The sequence below is a fragment of the Aegilops tauschii genome, chromosome 4 (assembly GCF_002575655.3).
Source record: "Aegilops tauschii subsp. strangulata cultivar AL8/78 chromosome 4, Aet v6.0, whole genome shotgun sequence".
NCBI classification, from domain to species: Eukaryota; Viridiplantae; Streptophyta; class Magnoliopsida; order Poales; family Poaceae; genus Aegilops; species Aegilops tauschii.
In genome coordinates, this window is record NC_053038.3 from 38,765,213 (window position 1) to 38,785,863 (window position 20,651).

The 20,651-nt window shown below is 56.3% G+C and overlaps 1 pseudogene; it reads right to left on the bottom strand.

The window, feature by feature from the left end:
* Window positions 1-20,651, bottom strand: part of LOC141021638 (uncharacterized) — a 117,915-nt pseudogene that overhangs the window by 14,329 nt on the left and 82,935 nt on the right.

Below are 20,651 nucleotides of genomic sequence, written 5' to 3' on the forward strand. Positions count from 1 at the left end.
TGCTGACCACGGTGATGACATGTTTTTGAAAGTACTGCTTCATCTTCTTGGCAGTGAGGTACACGCCGTAGCACATCTTCTGGTAGTGCGGGTAATTCTTCTTGGAGGCGGAAAGCACCTCGCTCAGGTAGTAGACCGGGTGCTGGGCAGACTGGATGTTGCCCTCCTCTGGTCGCTCAACCACCAACACCGTGGTGACCGTCCACGAGGTGGCGGTAATGTATAGCAACTGCGGCTCCTTGTTGGCCGGCACGACCAGGATGGGTGCGGTGGAGAGCATACGCTTGAGATCCCAGAACGCTTCATCTGCCTGATTGTTCCACTCGAACGATGATGTCTTCTTCATTTTTTTGACTATAAACAATAGGGCAAAACACCCCACTGCAATTTTTATAAATAACTAAGCAAGGTCCAGTAGTACAAAGCAGGAAAGAAGACAGCAAGGGCTTGAGGGAAGCCCCCTAAGAAGAAAAAGAAGAAAAAGAAACTAGAGAAGCTAGAAACAACCAAAAAAGACTAAGAAAAAGGCTACTGCTAGAGCTAAAGCTAAAGACCTAGGCAGGAAGAAGCTACCACGATGTCTTCTTCTTCATCAGCTGATACAAGGGCAAGGCCCACTCGCCCAACCAGCTGAGAAACTGGCTGACCGAGGCCAAGCAGTCGGTGAACTTCTGGACATCACGCAGCTAGGTTGACTTGCGCATGCGCTCGATGGCCTTGATGCCTCGCTCCGAGACGAGGAAGCCGAGCAGCTTTCCGGCCGGCATGCCGAGCACACACTTCTCCGGGTTGGGCTTGATCTTGTACTAGTGCAGATTGGCAAAAATTTCCTTTAGGTCGTCAAAGAGCATGAGGTGCTGCTTGGTCTTCACCACGATGTCGTTGACGTAGACGTGAATGTTGTGGCCGAGTTGCGTCAGCAGGCATTTTTGCATGCAGCACTGGAAGGTGGCACCTGCATTCTTCAAGCCGAACGACATGGTGATGTAGCAGTACGCCCCCAAGGGCGTGATGAAGGACATCTTCAGGGCATCGTTCGGGTCCAGCTTGATCTTATGATAGCCGGAGTAAGCATCCAGGAAGGACAGGAGCTCACAACCTGCCATGGAGTCGATCACTTGATCTATCCGCGGGAGAGCAAAAGGATCCTTGGGGAAGGCTTTGTTTAGGCTGGTGTAGTCTATGCACATGCGCTAGGTGTTGTTCTTCTTCAAGACGAGGAACGGGTTGGCCAGCCACTCGGGGTGAAAGACTTCCATGATGAAGCCTGCTGCAAGAAGCCGGGCGACTTCTTCACCAATGGTCCTTCTCTTCTCTTCTCAAAAGCGACGTAAGGGTTGACGGACAGGCTTGGCGTTCTTGTGGACGTGTAGTTTGTGCTTGGCGTATTTCCTCAGAACTCCTGGCATGTCCTCTGGGGACCATGCAAAGATATCTCGATTCTCACGAAAGAAGTTGACGAGCTCGCCTTCCTATTTGCTGTTGAGGCGGGCGCCCACAACAACGTACTTGGTGCAGCTGGGGTCTTCTGGGTTCAGCTTGATCTTCTTGGTGTCATTGGACGGCTGGAATGAGGCCTCGCCAACAGACTCTTTGGCCGAAGCTGGTACAGCCGGCTGCTCGCCGGCCAGCGCGACAATCTGGTCGAGCTGGTGCCGCTCCTCGGCTATGACCAATGACTCGGCCAACTTGGCGCCGGATTGGGCACACTCCAGGGACTTTTTGTAGTCGCCGATGATAGTGATGAGGCCCTTGGGACCCGGCATCTTCGTCTTCAGGTAGGTGTAGTGGGGGACCGCCATGAATTGGCGAGCGCAGGCCGACCTAGCAACGCGTCGTACGCGCTGGACAGGTCCACCACCTCGAATCAGATAGGCTAGCGCCAGAAATGATCGCTCATGCCGAACAAGACGTCAAGCCGGATCCGGCCAATGGGGGAGCAGGAGAGACCCGTCACGATGTCGTGGAACACCATCCGGGATGGCTCCACATGCTTTGCCTCGATGCCGAGCTTGGTCATGGTGTCGCGGTAGAGAATGTTGATGTTGTTGCCGCCATCAATAAGGACTCATGAGAATTTGCAGGTGCGCTTGGCAGCAACTATGGTGGGGTCGAGGACGAGGGTGTAGCCACCCGGGTTGGGCATGATGACTGGGTGGTCCTCCCAGGTCCAGTTGACCGGACGCTCGGACCAGTGCATGTATTCCGGCTCGACCGAGATGACGGTGTTCACCTCCTGCCGGAGCAGGCGCTCGCTACGCTTGTCGTCACCAAAGCTGGTGAAGACGACGTAGCTCGCATTTTGGTCGGGGTAGACTTCATCACGCATGGCGCCGTTTGCCGAAGGCTGGGGTGGAGGCGAAGGCGGCTGCCCCACACCCAAAGCCAGAGCTGGAGGTGGCAGGATGTCACCCCTCATGATACGCTTGGTGATGGCGCACTGTCGAAGCATGTGGGTGGACGGCCTTGCGCCGCTGTGGTGCTTGCAGGGGGCGTCGAGCATCTCGTCGAAGCTCATGGCGGGTTGCCATGCGGTCTTGCCGGTTCGCGGGCGCTTGCCGGCCGGCTCGGCCGTGGCGCCTTGTCGGCGGCCGCGACGAGGCGGTTGTCATAGCGGGGGCCTGCTGATCGGCCTTGCGCTTGTTGTCCTGCTGGCGGCTGCTCTCGCCAGCCGGCTTGGTGGGTGGTGCCGGCAACGCTTTGCCGGCTTCATCCAACACCACTTGGATCCTAACGGCAGAGTCAGCCGTGGCGTACTTGTCCGTCGTGGCCATGAGCGCGGCCATAGTGGTCGGCTCGGAGCGCAGGAGCTTGTGCTTGAGGAGGGTGCCATCCCGACAACCGATCACAAAGTACTGGATAGCTTGGACTTCATGGACCCCCTCGCAGCTGTTCCGGAGCTTGGTCCAGCGTGCGAGGTACTCGCGGCCAGTTTCGCTCGGCCCCTGCACACACATGGCGAGCTGACTGGGACGGCCGGGACGCTTGTAGGTGCTGGGGAAGTTGCGGATGAAGGCCTGCTCGAAACCAACCCATGAGTTGACGCTGCCAGCCGGCAGACTGTTCAGCCATGTTCGGGCCGAGCCCTGGAGCATGAGCAGGGCGTAGCACACGGCGAGGCACCGGTTGGCGCCCGCGATGCTGATGGCGGTGGTGTAGTCGATGAGCCAGTCTTCTGGCTAGACGGCCCTGTTGTACTCGGGGTGTCGCAGGGAAGCGTCAACCCTTTGGTGAAGGGCTCATCCCAGATGCGTGGGCCGAAACAAGCCGGACCGACCGCATTGTCCTCTTCCAGCTCGAGGGAGAGGGTGAACTGCTCGATGCGGTGACGGGCGTCGGTGTCGTCGATGGCACGCGGGCCCAGCCGGCTTGCGACCGGACCGTGGGGAGCCGGGTCGGCAGAAGCCAGACGGCCACGCCGACCGGATTGCAGGGGAGGGTCTTGCCGGTGCCGGTCTCATGGAGCCACCTCGTTACCCAGGTCGTCTCCAGCTGCCAGGGCGCAGTTGCGCCGGGTCCGGGTCCTGCTGGAATGAGCTTCGCTGGGGGCGGAGAGGAAGACGTGTTCGGCTGGTCGGGGTCTTTGGTGCGGCACAAGACGGATCCCGTGGGACGGTCGAGGCGGTCCTGCTGCGCGTTCGCGACGCCGAGAAGCTCGGTCATGCGCTGCAGGCGCTCCTGCAACTCCTCACCCTGCAGCTGCTCCATGCCAACAGCGGCCGCCAGCGCGGCGCACATGTTCTTGACGGGAGTGTCGTAGACGGGCGGGATCGCGCCTAGTGCGCGGACCATGGCGGCGCCACGGGTCGGGTCCACACCTCGGCAACCCGGCTGGGCTCAGACGCGGCCGACATGAAGCCGTACGCGGCGTCGCCTTCCCACTGAATGGACTCCAAACGGCGCTACGTAGCAGCAAGTGTTGCGGCCTTGTCCAGCAGGTGCTTGTGCTCCTTCTCGAGCTGGGCCAGGCCTGGTGACAGTGTCCTGGACTAGGGGGTACTCACCACATCGTCTCTCGACTAGGTGGATCGGGCCGAGGACCCCCATGGCGGTTCACTCATGGGCCACTTTGGGCAGCCCATGCCGCATACAAGGAGTATTCCACAAGACTTGGTGATCAAGACAAGGACTCCTCTCCACCAACGTATTCGGCTAGGACTCTTGTTATCCTAGGCCTCTGGTGCATTATATAAGCCAAGGCCAGGCTAGTTGATAGATTATTATGACATTACTCATCATACCCTTAGGTCTTAGACCACAACATATCATCTCGAGGTAGATCAACTCTTGTAACCCTATATTCATCAAGATTAATCAAGTAGGAAGTAGGGTATTACCTCGATAGAGAGGGCCTGTCGGGGGGATGGACCCCGGGCAGGCAACGGAACCCGGATCCTCTTCAAAAAACAACGGGGCTGGCACCGCCCCTCAATACCGGCATGCGCTTGGCCGGCTCGCTCGACCCGGCCAAGCCCCGCAAGCCGGCCAGACTAGCTGACCCGGCAAGACACGTCGACCCGGCCTCAAAAACTAGCGCAAGACAGCCGAACCCGGCACGGCCAAAGCCTCCTCAACAAGCCAGTGCCACCCATGGCGTGCTACGCAATCCACCCGTGGGTCAACTCCCGTCCCATCCAGGCCGTATGATGGGGACGAGACTTCAATCAACGATGACCGAGGCAACAGTGCCCCGCCCATGCCTCTGGTCAGCAGGAATGTGGCAACAGTGCCCCTCACCTAACCGCTGACCAGGGCCGGCATGGCTACAGTGCCCCCGCCCTCACCGCTGACGACAGCAAGTGGCAACCTGACGGAGAGCACTGTACGCGACTCGACTCGGCCACGCCCTGACGATCGACAAGACGGCGCACAGTCCCCCTAGGCTTGTGGGGCCCGCACCTAGGGGAACCCGGCGAACCACAAGCCCTCAGCGGGACCCAGCCCGGGTCCCCGGACACCGACAATACGGACCCACCGACTTGTAACATTACCATTGTACCCCCGGGGGGTTGGACTATAAAACCCCCCGGGAGCCCACGATCATTCGGGGGGCGAGCGAGAGGGCAAGCAGAAAACACATACGAGAGAAAAGCAAGTAAGCATAGGTCTAGCCACAAAACAGCAACACCGGAGAGAGGGAGCAGCCCAAGCCTTGGCCAGCTTCCTTCCTCCTCCATACAGCTCCAGGAGCAACATTGTACTATCGATCATCCAACTACACTCGGCAGGACTAGGGGTATTATCTCTCAGGAGAGCCCCGAACCTGGATATGTCCGGCGTCCCGCGCCCGCTCATGCCAACCTCGCCTCTGGAGTCCACCAGCACCCTCGAGCATCCTCCTCTCTTTAGCCATCCCTTGGCATCTGCCGTGCGCCCACCACGACAGTTGGCGCACACCGTGGGGCAGCTCGAGGAGCTGGACGGGAGCATGCTTCAGATTGGGCCCTTCTCCTACACCGACGAGTCCGTCGTGCTGGCGGACGACGTCGTCAGCGCGCTTGTCACCTCCTTCGCCACGCTGCGCATCTCCGATGTGTTCGCGGCCGACGAGTACCCCAGCGAGGTGCTCAGCTACTCCGACTCTCCCCTCTCCCTCGGCGGCGGCGTTTCCGCTGGGGCAATGGACATCCATGTGGAGGTTTTCGTCACTGATGACGGCGCCTCCTCCTCGTCGAGCAAGACGAGGAAGGCTGCCGAAGCTAGGGCCGCAGCGGATCGGATCGAGCCGTCCGATCCGTTGCGCGCCGCGATGCAGAGCCTCCGCATCCCCATCGGCACCGACGTCGATGCCACCAACGTCGCTGAGGCCCGAACCCAGCTCAAGGAAAGGCGCCAGCAGATGGTGGACCTGTCCAAGACGCTCGCCGCCACTCAGCGTCGCCTGGACGCCGCTCAGCTGGAGCGCGATGCCGCCTGCGGATTCATGCCCGCCGCGGCCGAGCCAAGTCAGGTCGCCGATGTGCGTGCCCGGGGAGGAGCCATCGACCGGGCCCTCGTCGCCGTCCCAACCGTCTACGAGACCCCAGCGAAGAACATGCGCGCTGCCCAGGCATCCGCAGCCGGCCTGGACCAGCTCGCGGGTGAGGAGCTGAAAGAGCGCATCGGGCGGATGCGTGAACTCCTCCACGCCGCCAACACCTAGCAGGACCGCCTCAACAAGCTCGCCAAGCCAGCGGGATCCGGCTCCGCCCGCCTTGGCGGGCCCGACGAACTTCTGCACACTGCTTCCTCGCCACCCGGGGAGGCGCACTCCGGCCGAGCCCGGACTCGGCGCGACCCGGCCGCTACAGCCACCGGCGGATTGGGCGACGAGCTCGTCCTAGAGATCCAGCGCGGACCCGGCCAGCATGGCCGGCGTCCGGCTCCGACCGACCCGGCCCCCCGTGGCCTGGCCGCAAGTCGACTCGGCCCGCACGCCATCGACGATGCCGACGCTCGCCACCGCCTCGATCAGCTCGCTCCCTCCCTGGAGGTGGAGGAGAGCGGCGCTATCGGGCCGGCATGCTTCGGCCCGCGCATCCGCAAGGAGCCCTTCCCCAAAGGATTCATGCTCCCCTGCGACACCCCCAAGTACAATGGGACGGTGAAGCTAGAAGACTAGCTCACCGACTACACCACGACCATTGGCATCACAGGTGCCAATCATCGTCTCGCCGTGCGCTACGCACCGCTCATGCTCCAAGGGTCGGCCCGCACGTGGTTGAACAGCCTGCCGATGGGCAGCATCAACACGTGGGTGGACTTCGAGTAAGCCTTCGTCCGCAACTTCACGGGGACCTACAAGTGACCCGGCCGCCCTAGCCAGCTCGCCATGTTCGTGCAAGGGCCTACGGAGACCGGTCGCGAGTACCTCGCACGCTGGACCGAACTCCGGAACAGCTGCGAGGGCATCCATGAAGTCCAGGTGATCCAGTACTTCGTCAGCGGGTGCCGAGACGGCACCCTCCTCAAGCACAAGCTCTTACGCTCCGAGCCGGCCACCATGGCCGCGCTCATGGTGACGGCGGACAAGTACGCCAACGCCAACTCCGCCATGAAGATCCAGGTGGCGCTGGATGAAGCCGGCAAGGCGAAGCCGGTTCCCCCTCCGAAGCCGGCCGGCGAAAGCAGCCGGCAGCAGTAGCACCAGAACAACAAGCGCAAGGCCGACCAGCCGGCCCCGCGTCACGACAACCGGCTCGTCGCGGCCACCGAGCCCGCGGCGGACCCGGCGGCGAAACGCCGGCAAACTGGCAAGACGGCATGGCAACCCGCCATGAGCTTCGAGCAGATGCTCGACACCCCCTGCAAGCACCACAGCAGCGCAAGACCCTCCACGCACACGCTTCGGCAGTGCGCCATCACCAAGCGCATCATGAGGGGCGACGTCCCGCCCCCTTCGGCTCCGGCTCCAGGCGCGGGACAGCCGCCTCCGCCTCCATCGCCGCCTCCAGCTGGCGGCGCGATGCACGACGACGCCTACCCGAACCAGAACGCGGCCTACGTCGTCTTCACCGGCCTCGGCGACGACAAGCGCAGCGAGCGCCTCCTTCGGCAGGAGGTGAACACCGTCGTCCCGGCCAGGCCGGAGTTCATGCATTGGTCGGATCGCCCGATCACCTTGACCCGGGAGGATCACCCGGCAGTCATGCGGAGCCCGGGTGGTTACGCCCTCGTCCTCAACCCCACCATCGTCGCGCGGCGCACATGCAAGTTCTCCCGAGTCCTCATCGACGGCGGCAGCATCATCAACATCCTCTACCGCGACACGATGACCAAGCTCGGCCCCAAGGCCGAGGACCTAGAGCCAACCCGAACGATCTTCCACGGCATCGTGCCTGGCTTCTCCTACTCCCCCATTGGCCGGGTCCGGCTAGATGTCCTGTTCGGTGACAGCAGCCACTTCCGGCACGAACCGATCTGGTTCGAGGTGGTGGACCTGTCCAGCGCGTATCAGGTGTTGCTGGGCCGCCCCGCGCTCGCCAAGTTCATGGCGGTTTCCCACTACGCGAACCTGAAGATGAAGATGCCGGGTCCCAAGGGCCTCATCACCATCACCGGCGATTACCGCAAGTCCCTGGAGTGTGCCCGAGACGGCGCCAAGTTGGCCGAGTCGCTGGTCATTGCCGAGGAACGGCGCCAGCTCGGCCGGATCGTCGCCCTGGCAGGTGAGGCCTCCGCCGCGTCGACCCCGACCCCGGACCTGGCCGACGAGGCCGCCTTCAAGCCCTCCAAGGAGACCAAGAAAGTGAAGCTCAACCCAGAAGACCCCAGCTGCAGCAAGTACATTGTCATAGGCGCCCGCCTCGACAGCAAATAGGAAGGCAAGCTCATCGACTTCCTCCGTGAGAATCGGGATATCTTCGCATGGACCACCAAGGACATGCCGGGTATCCCGAGGAAGTACGCCAAGCACAAACTTCATGTCCGCAAGGACGCCAAGCCTGTCCGTCAACCCCTACGATGATTTTCCGAAGAGAAGAGAAGAACCATTGGTGAAGAGGTCGCCCAGCTTTTGGCGGCCGGCTTCATAATGGAAGTGTTTCACCCCGAGTGGCTGGCCAGTCCAGTCCTCATCCTGAGGAAGAACAAGACCTAGCGCATGTGTATCGACTACACCAGCCTCAACAAGGCCTGTCCCAAGGATTCGTTCGCCCTCCCGCGGATCGACCAAGTCATCGACTCGACCGCCGGGTGTGAGCTCCTGTCCTTCCAGGACGCTTACTCCGGCTACCACCAGATCAAGCTGGACCCGGCAGACACCCTGAAGACGTCCTTCATCACTCCCTTTGGGGCGTATTGCTACATCACCATGTCGTTCGGCTTGAAGAACGCCGGCACCACCTTCCAGCGCTGCATGCAGAAATGCCTGCTGCCGCAACTCGGCCGCAATATCCACATATACGTGGACGACATCGTGGTGAAGACCAAGCAACACCTCACGCTCCTCGACGATTTAAAGGAAACATTCGCCAACCTCCGCGAATATAAGGTCAAGCTTAACCCGGAAAAATGCGTCTTCGGCGTCCCGGCCGGAAAGCTACTCGGCTTCCTCGTCTCGGAACGCGGCATTGAGGCGAACCCGGAGAAGATCAAGGCCATCGAGCGCATGCGCAAGCCAGCTCGGTTGCGCGATGTCCAGAAGTTCACCGGATGCTTGGCCTCGGTCAGCCGGTTTCTAAGCCGGCTGGGCGAGAGGGCGCTACCCCTGTACCAGCTGATTAAGAAGACGAGCCCGTTCGAATGGAACGGCAAGGCAGACGAGGCCTTCCAAGACCTCAAGCGCATGCTCTCCACCGCACCAGTCCTGGCCGCGCCGACAGACAAGGAGCCGCTGTTGCTCTACATAGCCGCGACCTCGCGGGCGGTCAGCACGGTGCTGGTGGTCGAGCGACCAGAGAAGGGCAAGATCCAAGCCGTCCAGCGCCCAGTCTACTACCTGAGCGAGGTGCTCTCCATCTCCAAGCAGAACTACCCGCACTACCAGAAGATGTGTTACGGCGTGTACTTCACCGCCAAGAAGCTGAAGCAGTATTTCCAAGAGCACGTTGTCACCGTGGTCAGCACGGCGCCTATCGGAGAAATCATCGGATACCGGGATGCCTCTGGCCGGGTTGCCAAGTGGGCGATCCAGCTAGCCGGCCACACCATCCTCTACGAGCCCTGCACCGCGATCAAGTCTCAAGCCCTGGCCGACTTCCTCGTCGACTGGACCGAGACCCAGTACTTGCCGCCGCCTCCCGACTCGACGCATTGGTGCATGCACTTCGACGGGTCCAAGATGCGACTCGGCTTGGGGGCCGGCATCGTACTGTCGTCCCCGAAGGGCGACCGGCTCCGCTACGCGCTCCAGATCCACTTCGCCGCCTCCAACAACGTCGCCGAGTACGAAGCCCTTGTGCACGGCCTCCGGCTTGCCAAGGAACTCGGCATCCGGCGCATCCTGTGCTACGGCGACTCGGACCTGGTGGTGCAGCAGTGCTCCGGCGAATGGGATGCCCGCGACTCCAACATGGCAAGCTACCGCTTCCTCGTCCAGAAGCTGTCCGGATCCTTCGAGGGCTGCGAGTTCCTCCACGTCCCACGCGCGGAGAACGAAGCAGCCGACACGCTCGCCAAGATCGCCTCGTCACAACAAGCCATCCCGTCTAGCGTCTCCCTCGAGCACTTGCGCAAGCCATCCGTCAAGCCATCGCCAGACTCCGAGTCCATCCACGTTCCAGACGACCCGGCCGCACCTCAACCCAGCCCGGGGACTGCTGAACCCGGCCCAGGGGCTGCTCAGCTCGACCCGGCCACCATCGCCCCGGACCCGGCCGTCGCCATCCTCGACCCGGGGGCTGCTCAACCCGGCTCGGGCGCTGCCGACTCGGAACCCACCCTGGTGGCCGTCTTCGCCGTGGTTACGGCTCCATCTTGGGCCCTCCCAATATCAGAATTTTTGGAGAATGGGGTTCTCCCCACGGACGAGACCGAAGCCCGGCAAGTGCAGCGCCGGGCGTCCGCCTACAGCATCATCAACAACGAGCTCGTCAAGCGCAGCTCCACCGGCGTGTTCCAGCGCTGCGTCGAGCAGGAACGGGGCATCGACATCCTCCTCGACATACATCAGGGCGAGTGTGGGCACCACGCCGCATCACGATCCCTGGTGGCCAAGGTGTTCTGCCACGGTTTCTACTGGCCCACGGCCCTCCAAGATGCCGAGTCGCTCGTCCTCAAGACCTCACAAACCTTTTCACAAAAGTCAAAGAATATAGCCATCATGCATCTTTGAAAGGTAGCGGGTGCATTACATAAACCAAAAAGCATACGTCTATAAGCAAAAGTACCGAAAGGGCAAGTAAAAGTGGTCTTTGCTTGATCATTAGCTGACACAGGTATTTGAGAGAAACCAGAGTAACCATCTAGAAAGCAAAAATTTGTATGTTTGGATAATCTTTCTAGCATTTGATCAATAAAAGGTAAGGGGTAATGGTCTTTTTTAGTAGCCTTATTTAATTTGCGGAAATCAATTACCATCCTATAACCTGTAATAATTCTTTGAGGGATCAATTCATCTTTATCATTAGGAATGACAGTAATACCTCCTTTCTTAGGGACACAATGGACATGACTTACCCACTGACTATCAGCAACGGGATAACTAATACCTGCCTCAAGGAGCTTTAGTATTTCCTTTCTTACCACTTCCTTCATCTTCGGATTTAGCCGTCGTTGGTGATCAATAACTGATTTGGCATCTTTCTCCAAATTTATTTTGTGTTGACATAGAGTGGGACTAATGCCCTTAAGATCATCAAGAGTATATCCAATAGCAGCACGGTGCTTCTTCAGAGTTTTCAATAGTTTCTCTTCCTCCTTCTCTGAAAGGTTAGCATTGATAATAACAGGATATATCTTCTTTTTATCAAGAATAAGCATATTTAAGAGTATCAGGTAAAGGTTTAAGCTCAAACACGGGATCACCCTTGGGTGGAGGAGGATCCCCTAGGATTTCAACCGGCAAGTTGTGTTTCAGAATAGGTCCCTATTTAAAGAATACTTCATCTATTTCCCTTCTTTCATTCATAAACATATCATTTTCATGGTCTAGCAAATATTGTTCTAAAGGGTCATTAGGGGGTACGGCAATAGAAGCCAGGCCAATAATTTCATCTTTACTAGGCAATTCCTCATCACGAGTTGTCTACGAAATTTGGAAAAATTAAACTCATGAGACATATCATCCAAACCAATAGTAACAACATCCTTCTTGCAGTCTATCTTAGCATTAACAGTATTCAAGAAGGGTCTACCAAATATAATGGGACAAAAGCTATCTTGAGGGGAGCCAAGTACAAGAAAATCAGCAGGATATTTAGCTTTCCCACATAAGACCTCAACATCTCTAACAATCCCAATTGGTGAAATAGTATCTCTATTGGCAAGCTTAATGGTAACATCAATATCTTCTATCTCAGCAGGTGCAATATCTTGCATAATTTCTTGATATAAAGAAATAGGTATTGCACTAGCACTAGCACCCATATCACACAAGCCATGATAGCAATGATCTCCTATTTTAACAGAGATAACAGGCATGCCCACAACAGGTCTATGTTTATCTTTGACACCAGGTTTAGCAATTCTAGCAGTCTCATCACAGAAGTAAATAACATGCCCATCAATATTATCAGCCAAGAGATCTTTAACCATAGCAATATTTGGTTCAACTTTAACTTGCTCAGGAGGTTTGTGTGTCCTAATATGACTTTTGTTGACTACAGTTGAAGCTCTAGCATGATCCTTTAATCTAACAAGGAAAGGTGGTTTCTCAACACAAGCAGTAGGAACAACAGGATCATTATAAGTGATAGCCTTTTCTTCAACTTTAATAGGTGCAACTACTTTTACTTCAACGGGAGGATTATATTTAAACCACTTATCCTTAGGGAGATCAACATGAGTAGCAAAGGATTCACAGAAAGAAGCTACTATCTCAGAGTCAAGTCCATATTTAGTGCTAAATTTACGGAAAACATCGGTATCCATAAAAGATTTAACACAATCAAACTTAGGTGTTATACCTGACTCCTTACCTTCGCCGAGATCCCAATCTTCAGAGTTGCATTTAATTCTTTCCAATAAATCCCATTTGAATTCAATAGTCTTCATCATAAAAGAACCAGTACAAGAAGTGTCGAGCATGGAGCGATTGTTGTCAGAAAGCCGAGCATAAATTTTTTGAATAATCATTTCTCTTGAGAGCTCATGATTGGGGCATGAATATAACATTGACTTAAGCCTCCCCCAAGATTGAGCGATGCTTTCTCCTTCGCGAGGCCAAAAATTATATATATAATTACGATCATGATGAACAAGATGCATAGGATAAAACTTCTGATGGAATTCCAATTTCAACCGTTTGTAGTCCCATGATCCCATATCATCACATAGCCTATACCATGTCAATGCATCTCCCTTCAAAGATAAAGGGAAGACCTTCTTCTTGATAAAATCATCGGGCATACCTGCAAGCTTAAATAATCCACAAACTTCATCCACATAGATTTAGTGTAAATCGGGATGCAATGTTCCATCTCCTGCAAAAGGATTAGCTGCAGTTTCTCTATCATACCCGAAGGAATTTCAAATTATACATTTTCAGTAGGTTCAGTAGGTTGAGGAGCAACTATTTGCTCAACTGGTCGGAGTGAAGATACCCCGAACAAGCCCCTCAAAGGATTACTTTCCATAGTAACAAGTGACAGTAAATTTCAGCACACTATATAAATTTTTCCTTACCAAATTCCACCTACCAAAGGCGCTTCACTCCCCGGCAACGGCGCCATAAAAGAGTCTTGATGACCCACAAGTGTAGGGGATCTATCGTAGCCTTTTTGATAAGTAAGAGTGTCGAACCCCACGAGGAGCAGAAGGAAATGACAAGCGGTTTTCAGTAAGGTATTCTCTGCAAGCACTGAAATTATAGGTAACAGATAGTTTTCTGATAAGATAAATTGTAACGGGTAGCAAGTAACAAGTGTAAATAAAGTGCAGCAAGATGGCCCAATCCTTTTTGTAGCAAAGTACAAGCCTGGACAAACTCTTATATAGAGAAAAGCGCTCCCGTGGACACATGGGAATTATCGTCAAGCTAGTCTTCATCACGTTCATATGATTCGCGTTCGGTACTTTGATAATTTGATATGTGGGTGGACCGGTGCTTGGGTGCTGTCCTTACTTGGACAAACATCCCACTTATGATTAACTCCTATTGCAAGCATCCGCAACTACAAAAGAAGTATTAAGGTAAACCTAACCATAGCATGAAACATATGGATCCAAATCAGCCCCTTACGAAGCAACGCATAAACTAGGGTTTAAGCTTCTGTCACTCTAGCAACCCATCATCTACTCATTACTTCCCAATGCCTTCCTCTAGGCCCAGACAATGGTGAAGTGTCATGTAGTCGACGTTCACATGACACCACTAGAGGAGAGACAACATACATCCCATCAAAATATCGAACGAATACCAAATTCACATGACTACTTATAGCAAGACTTCTCCCATGTCCTCAGGAACAAACGTAACTACTCACAAAGCATATTCATGTTCATAATCAGAAGGGTATTAATATGCATAATGGATCTGAACATATGATCTTCCACCAAATAAACCAACTAGCATCAACTACAAGGACTAATCAACACTACTATCAACCTACAGGTACCAATCTCAGACTATGAGACAAAGATTGGATGCAAGAGATGAACTAGGGTTTGAGAGGAGATGGTGCTGGTGAAGATGTTGATGAAGATGGACCCCCTCTCGATGAGAGGATCGTTGGTGATGACGATGGCGATGATTTCCCCCTCCCGGAGGGAAGTTTCCCCTGCAGAACAGCTCCGCCAGAGCCCTAGATTGGTTCCGCCAAGGTTCCGCCTCGTGGCGGCGGAGTCTCGTCCCGAAAGCTTGCTTATGATTTTTTTCAGGGTAAAAGACTTCATATAGCAGAAGATGGACACCGGAGGCCTGCCAGGGGGCCCATGAGGCAGGGGGCGCGCCCAGGGGGTAGGGCGCGCCCCCCACCCTCGTGGCCAGGGTGTGGGCCCCCTCTGGTATTTCTTTCGCTCAATATTTTTTATTAATTCTTAAAATGACTTTCGTGGCGTTTCAGAACTTTTGGAGTTGTGCAGAATAGGTCTCTAATATTTGCTCCTTTTCCAGCCCGGAATTCCAGCTGCCGGCATTCTCCCTCTTCATGTAAATCTTGTAAAATAAGAGAGAATAGGCATAAGTATTGTGACATAATGTGTAATAACAGCCCATAATGCAATAAATATCAATATGAAAGCATGATGCAAAATGGACATATCAGGAGCCAACACTGCTGCAGTACAAAGTGTTGATTCACCTGGATGAGGTCCGTGACTACACCAACACCGGCGAGCCGTGGTTTTTGGGGTCCTCATCGAGCAGCGGGCAAAGTGGCATCCCAGACGGCGGCGATGGCCTTGGGGGCGGCGGTGGGGTCGGACGTCAGAGCGTAGTCTGCTGATGACGCCGGTGGCGGTGATTGCCGGAGTAGGCAGCATGGCGGCACCACGGCACTCCCGCCTTCGAAGTTGCCACCCATGGTCCCTCATGCTGCTGTTCTGGGTAGTCGGCCCGCTCTGCCAGTTCGTGATCGTATCTTCGTCAGAGTTTCTGCTTTTGACCGCTTGGCTGGACCCGCCGTCGCCGCCCCAGAGAGTTCGAATCCAGGTGCTCCTCCCTGTCGCCAACTGCCACTGTGCGCCCAGCGAGGGATGATCAGGTTGTCGTGGCGCCCACCCACAAGCCTTCGGCAAGTTAACAGGTGGCCACGTGCCCAGCGGCTGAGAGCAACCCCACCATCCCCACTCCGGTGTTGGTGGAAGAGCCGTTTGGCAATCAACTGTGGGAAGATGAGGATGGACTGCCCAACCAACATATGACCCAACCTGGGTCGGACCTGCCACAGACGGGTCCTGTCTCCCGGCCCGTGCGGTCCCGGAGGCACCACATGCGGTTTCGGTGGATGCTGATGGCGGCCAGCATGCAGGCGAGGAGACGGGAAGCCTAGTGAGGATTCTCGAACGCGCGGGTTGTGTAGATGAAGACAAGAAGGGGCCCGTCCCATCCTTGGCGGACCCCACTAGTCAGGCAGTGCTGACTCCCACCAGGCAGCCCATTGAGCCATTTTCAGAGGGAGTGGAGAGCGTGGAGACCATGGCGGACCCCACAGTACCTACCAGCAATAACTTATTGGCGCTGCATGGAGGGGAGCTCAGTCCGGTGGATAGGACGGTCAGGTGCATGGAGCGTGCTGCTCCCATGCAGTGCAAAGGCTTGGCGGGGGTTGTGGTGCCGGTAGCGGACCAGCTCAAGATGCTGGCATTAGAGCATCTCCAGCCGTGTCCCCAACAGCCCACCAAGGCGTTTTTTAGCACCGGCGGCCGGAAATCAGCCCAGTCGCGCTCCCAGGATCTCATTTAGCGCCGGTTTGGGCCAAAATAACAACCGGCGAACCCGAGCCAAACCCTTTTCCCGCCGTTTGGGGGCACCGGCAGAAGCAAAAAGGGGCGTGGGGCCGCTCTCTCGGCGAGAGGAGGCCCTTTTCCTGCCGTTTCCTCCCGCTTCCCTCTCATTCTCCATTCCTCCCGCCAATCTCCTTCTCCCCTCCCAGCCGGCCGCCATGCCGCCGAAGAAGTACGCGGCCCCCCGCGCCGTGATCGATGCCACCGCCGCCGCCGCCGCCCAGCCGAAGCGGAGGAAGCAAAGGGCGCCGCTGTCCAAGCCCCCGGGCATGTCTAACGCCGACTGGAGGGCGGAAGTTCAACGCCGGGAGCTGTCACCACCGTCCGGCAGAACAAGGCAAACGCCAAGAAGGCCCGAGACAGGGCGGCGCTCGCGGCTGCGGCGGTGGCGGTGCAGGCGGAGCGCTCGGCCGAACAAACCGAGGCGGCTCGCGCAGGGATGATGAATCCGCCCGGCGGCCACGGCCCGTACGCGTCCTGGAGCCAGTAAAGCGTCGGGTCTCCGGCCGGCTTCTCGTCGTCGCCACAACCTGGGGCTGCACGCCATCGCCGGGCTACGCCTACGGCGATGCACACGGCGGGTTCAACCCCAACATCACCTTCCCCCATGGTCACCCAGCCCAGCGCACGCCCTCGCCCTCCTTCGCCGGCGTGCAGTACCCTCTGTACCCCTACTCGCCGCCGGCCTACACAGCCTCCCAACGCCACCTCTCCGCCGTGGCGCGCTGCTCTTCTCAAAAGCCTCCTCGTCGCATCTCAGCGACACTGATGCGATGGAGGCCTACATGGACGACATCATCACGACCGGCTCGGCTGCCGTCGCCGCCTCCCCCGGGTTCATTGCCGAAGACGACACAATGGACCTCAACTGTGACATGGATGGCGAGCTCGACTACGGCGAGGAGGAGCCAGAGGAGGAGGAGGAGCCGGCGCCTGCACCGGCGAGGAAAGGGAAGAAGAAGAAGAAGAAGAAGAAGCGGGCGGCCAGGACTGGCGAGCCGCGCATCAAGTGGGCGTCCAAGGAGGACGAGTGCCTCGCTGAAGCGTGGAAAGTCGTCTGCCTCGACCCGATCACCGGCACGAACCAGAGCGTCGACACGTATTGGGAGCGCATCAAGGCCGAGTTCGACGAGCGCAAGCTCGTGGACCCCTACTTCAAAGGCGTCTACATGCAGCGCGGGTCGAAGGCAATGCGAACCATTGGGGGCTCATCCAAACGGCGTGCAACAAATGGCATGGGATCATCGAGGAGATCGCGGCTCGCCCGGAGAGCGGCACCAGCATCGAGGATCAGGTATGGCACGCCTGTCTCTTCCTTTTCTTTTCACCGTGTGCACGCCCACTGACTGTTGTTCCTCGGCGCAGCTAGTGCGGATGTTCGCCATGTTTCGCCAGGACATCAGCGACCAAGATTTCAAGTACCTCCATGTCTTCGAGCGGATCGAGAAGTGTGAGAAGTGGGCGGATGTCCAGCGCACCCTCGCCAAGGCCAAGGAGACGTAAAAGCCGGACACGCCGACGCCGGGCGCGGCCGACGGGCGCCTGGACGGCAACAAAGGGGCCAAGAAGGGGAAACACACCGAGTCGGCTACCGCACGTGTGCAAGAGTCCATCGAGCATTGCCTCGCTGACTCCCAGACCCGGGCCGCCCTGCGGGAAGAGAAAACCGAGGTGCGGTGGTCGGCATTGATGACGAACAACGCCGTCAAGCTCGACCTGCTCCGGACCGACGTCACCGCGAAGAAGAGGAACACCGACCTGGCATTTCTAATGGGGGCGCGGACATGGCGACGACGGACGAGCAGGTCAAGGCGTGGTACCTGGCGGAGCGCGGCCTCATCCTGAACCAGATGTCGTCGACGGCGCCGCCAACTCCCACGCCACGCCAACGCCGCCGCCAAGCCTGAGCGATGATGCCTCCACGATGCCCAGCAGCACAGAAGCCATGCCGACGCCGCCCGGCCCGCGCACGCCGACTCCTCCGACGCCGGAGGCCGACACCACCGTTTGATGCATTGCCTACACGTCCTTTCTTTTTGCACGCCGAACTTTTCATTTGATCGCCGAACTATGGCAAGGTGATCGCCGAACTGTGGCGCTGATCGCCGGACTTGTGGCATTTTTTGGGAGCAAAAATGGACCAAGTTTGAATTTGCGACGCCTTGGGGCGGCACCTGGGGGCGTGGCTGGGACCTAGATCGCCCCCAGGGCCTAAAAATCGTCGGGCGAGCGCCCGAAAGAGCGACGACCTATGCGCTGGGGGGCCAAACGAGTGGAGATGCTCTTAGGAGGGGGTGAAGAGGAGGACAGGCTTCAGGCACAATAGAGGCAAGACATCCAGAGCGCCATGGCTGAGGCTACAATACAAGGCAGGCCAGAGAGGAATGCGGCTCCAGAACAGGAGGGCATGACAACCAAGGAGGCAGTGGCGTATGAAAGACTGAAGACGTTCTGTGCCAACATTGTCAAAATGCTTGCGCCACCATTGCTACGCGAGGTACAAGCTTCTACTCTCAGGGCAGAGGCGGAGCCGTTCACCCCCAAGAGGACAACGCGATCGTCGAAGTGCAGTGGGAATGAGAGCACTTGCTTGGCTAAGCCTAAGCCTACAGAGAATGTGTTGCTGCGTGCTCTAGGACTGGTTCCCGAAGACATGGTGGCGGACGAATCGGCTATGCAGGAGCTTCGGAAGATGTTTGACTCACCGCTGAGGGAGGAGCAAGTATGTGTGATTGCTGCGCTGTTCGGCAAGACCGTTCCCTCGCAGCACGAGATGGAGATGGGAGAGTCCACGGCGATTACAGTGTTGTAGGCTAGGCTTGGCAGTGTTGGCAATTCATTGGTTTCCCATGGATTACAACCCTGAGGTGCTGTGCTGGAATGTGAGGGGACTTAACAACCGGCGAAGAGAAAGTCCATGAAGGATTTAGTGGCCTCGGTCAGAGTTAACCTAGTATGCTTGCAGGAGACTAAAATGGATGTAATGGATAACTTTATGGTAATGGAATGTTTAGGTCCGTCATTTGACGGCTTTGTGTACTTACCGGCTATTGAGACGCGAGGAGGAATACTTCTTGCATGGGACACGACTAAGCTCACAGTGGACACGGTGCAATTCGATGCTTACTCTTTGACAGGACTGGTGCACGACAAGGATAACTCCACATGGTGGATCACGGCGGTGTACACCCCACAGGGGGACGAGCTTAAAACCCAGTTCCTGCTCGAGCTGGATGCACGACGAGTGGTGTGCCCTGGGCCGTGGATGCTGATGGGCGATTTTAACATGATTTTGCGGGCATGCAAAAAAATAACAACAACATCAACAGAGTCATGATGAATAAATTTAGAAGTTTTGTGGATGATCATGAATTGAAGGAGCTATATATGCACGGATAGATGTACACTTGGTCTAACAAGAGGGATGCCCCGACGCTCACCAAGATTGATCACATGCTAGTATCGGTCGAATGGGAGTTGGCACATGCGGTCACCTGCTACAAGCCATTACTTCAAGAGTTTCTGACCGTGCCCCGCTGCACTTATCTACTAGCATGCAGTACTCACCCAAGACGAGATTCAAGTTTGAACTTTACTGGACAAAGTTGGAAGGCTTTGAAGAGGCGATTAGGGGGGCGTGGGTATGTGATGAGAGCATTGTAGACCCGTTCAAAAGGCTGGATACTTTGTTCAGGAATACGGTGGATTACTTGCAGGCGTGGGGGCAGCGCCGTACTAGGAACATTAAGGTGTTCATTGCTGTGGCAAACTGGGTCATTTTCAGACTCGATCAAGTACAGGTGGTTAGGATGCTTTCAACCTCTAAGCGTTGGCTAAGGAGATCGCTCAAGTTGGCACTGCTCGGCCTTGCGTCCCTGGAAAGGACCATAGACCGACAACGGTCCATGATTAGATGGCTTACAGAGGGAGACGCCAATTCCAAGCCGTTCTAGGCCGTGGCAAATGGCGGGCGTACAAAGAATTTTATCCCTAGTGTTGTGCACGGATCAGACATCATTACTGATCAAACCCAAAAGGAGGAGGTGTTCGCGGAAGTGTACGACAACCTACTAGGCAGGGAACATGGCCGTGAGCACTCGATTGACCTAGACTTCCTTGGCTTGGAAGCACTATACCTTGCAGATTTGGAAGGTATCTTTATGGAGGAGGGAGTATGGCAGGTCATAAAGGAAATACCCCTGATCGGGCACCCTGACCGGATGGCTTCATCGGCGCCTTTTACCATAAATCTTGGAACGTGATTAAGCTCGATATTATGGCTGCAATGCATAAGCTATATGTTGGGGATAGTAGGGGTTTTGGAAAGTTGAATAAGGCGCACATTGTGCTTATTCCAAAAAAGGCGGACGCCACTGCCATTGGAGATTACAGGCCGCCACCACAGCCTCTCGAAGCTATTCACCAAGGTCCTTGATGACCCACAAGTATAGGGAATCAATTGTAGCTCTTTTCGACAAGTAAGAGTGTTGAACCCAACGAGGATCAGAAGGAAATGACAAGTAGTTTTCAGTAAGATAGTGTCTGCAAGTGCTGAAACTGTAAGTAGCGAGTAGTTTGATAGCAAGATAATTTGTAATGAGCAAGTAACGATAATTGTAACAAGTATG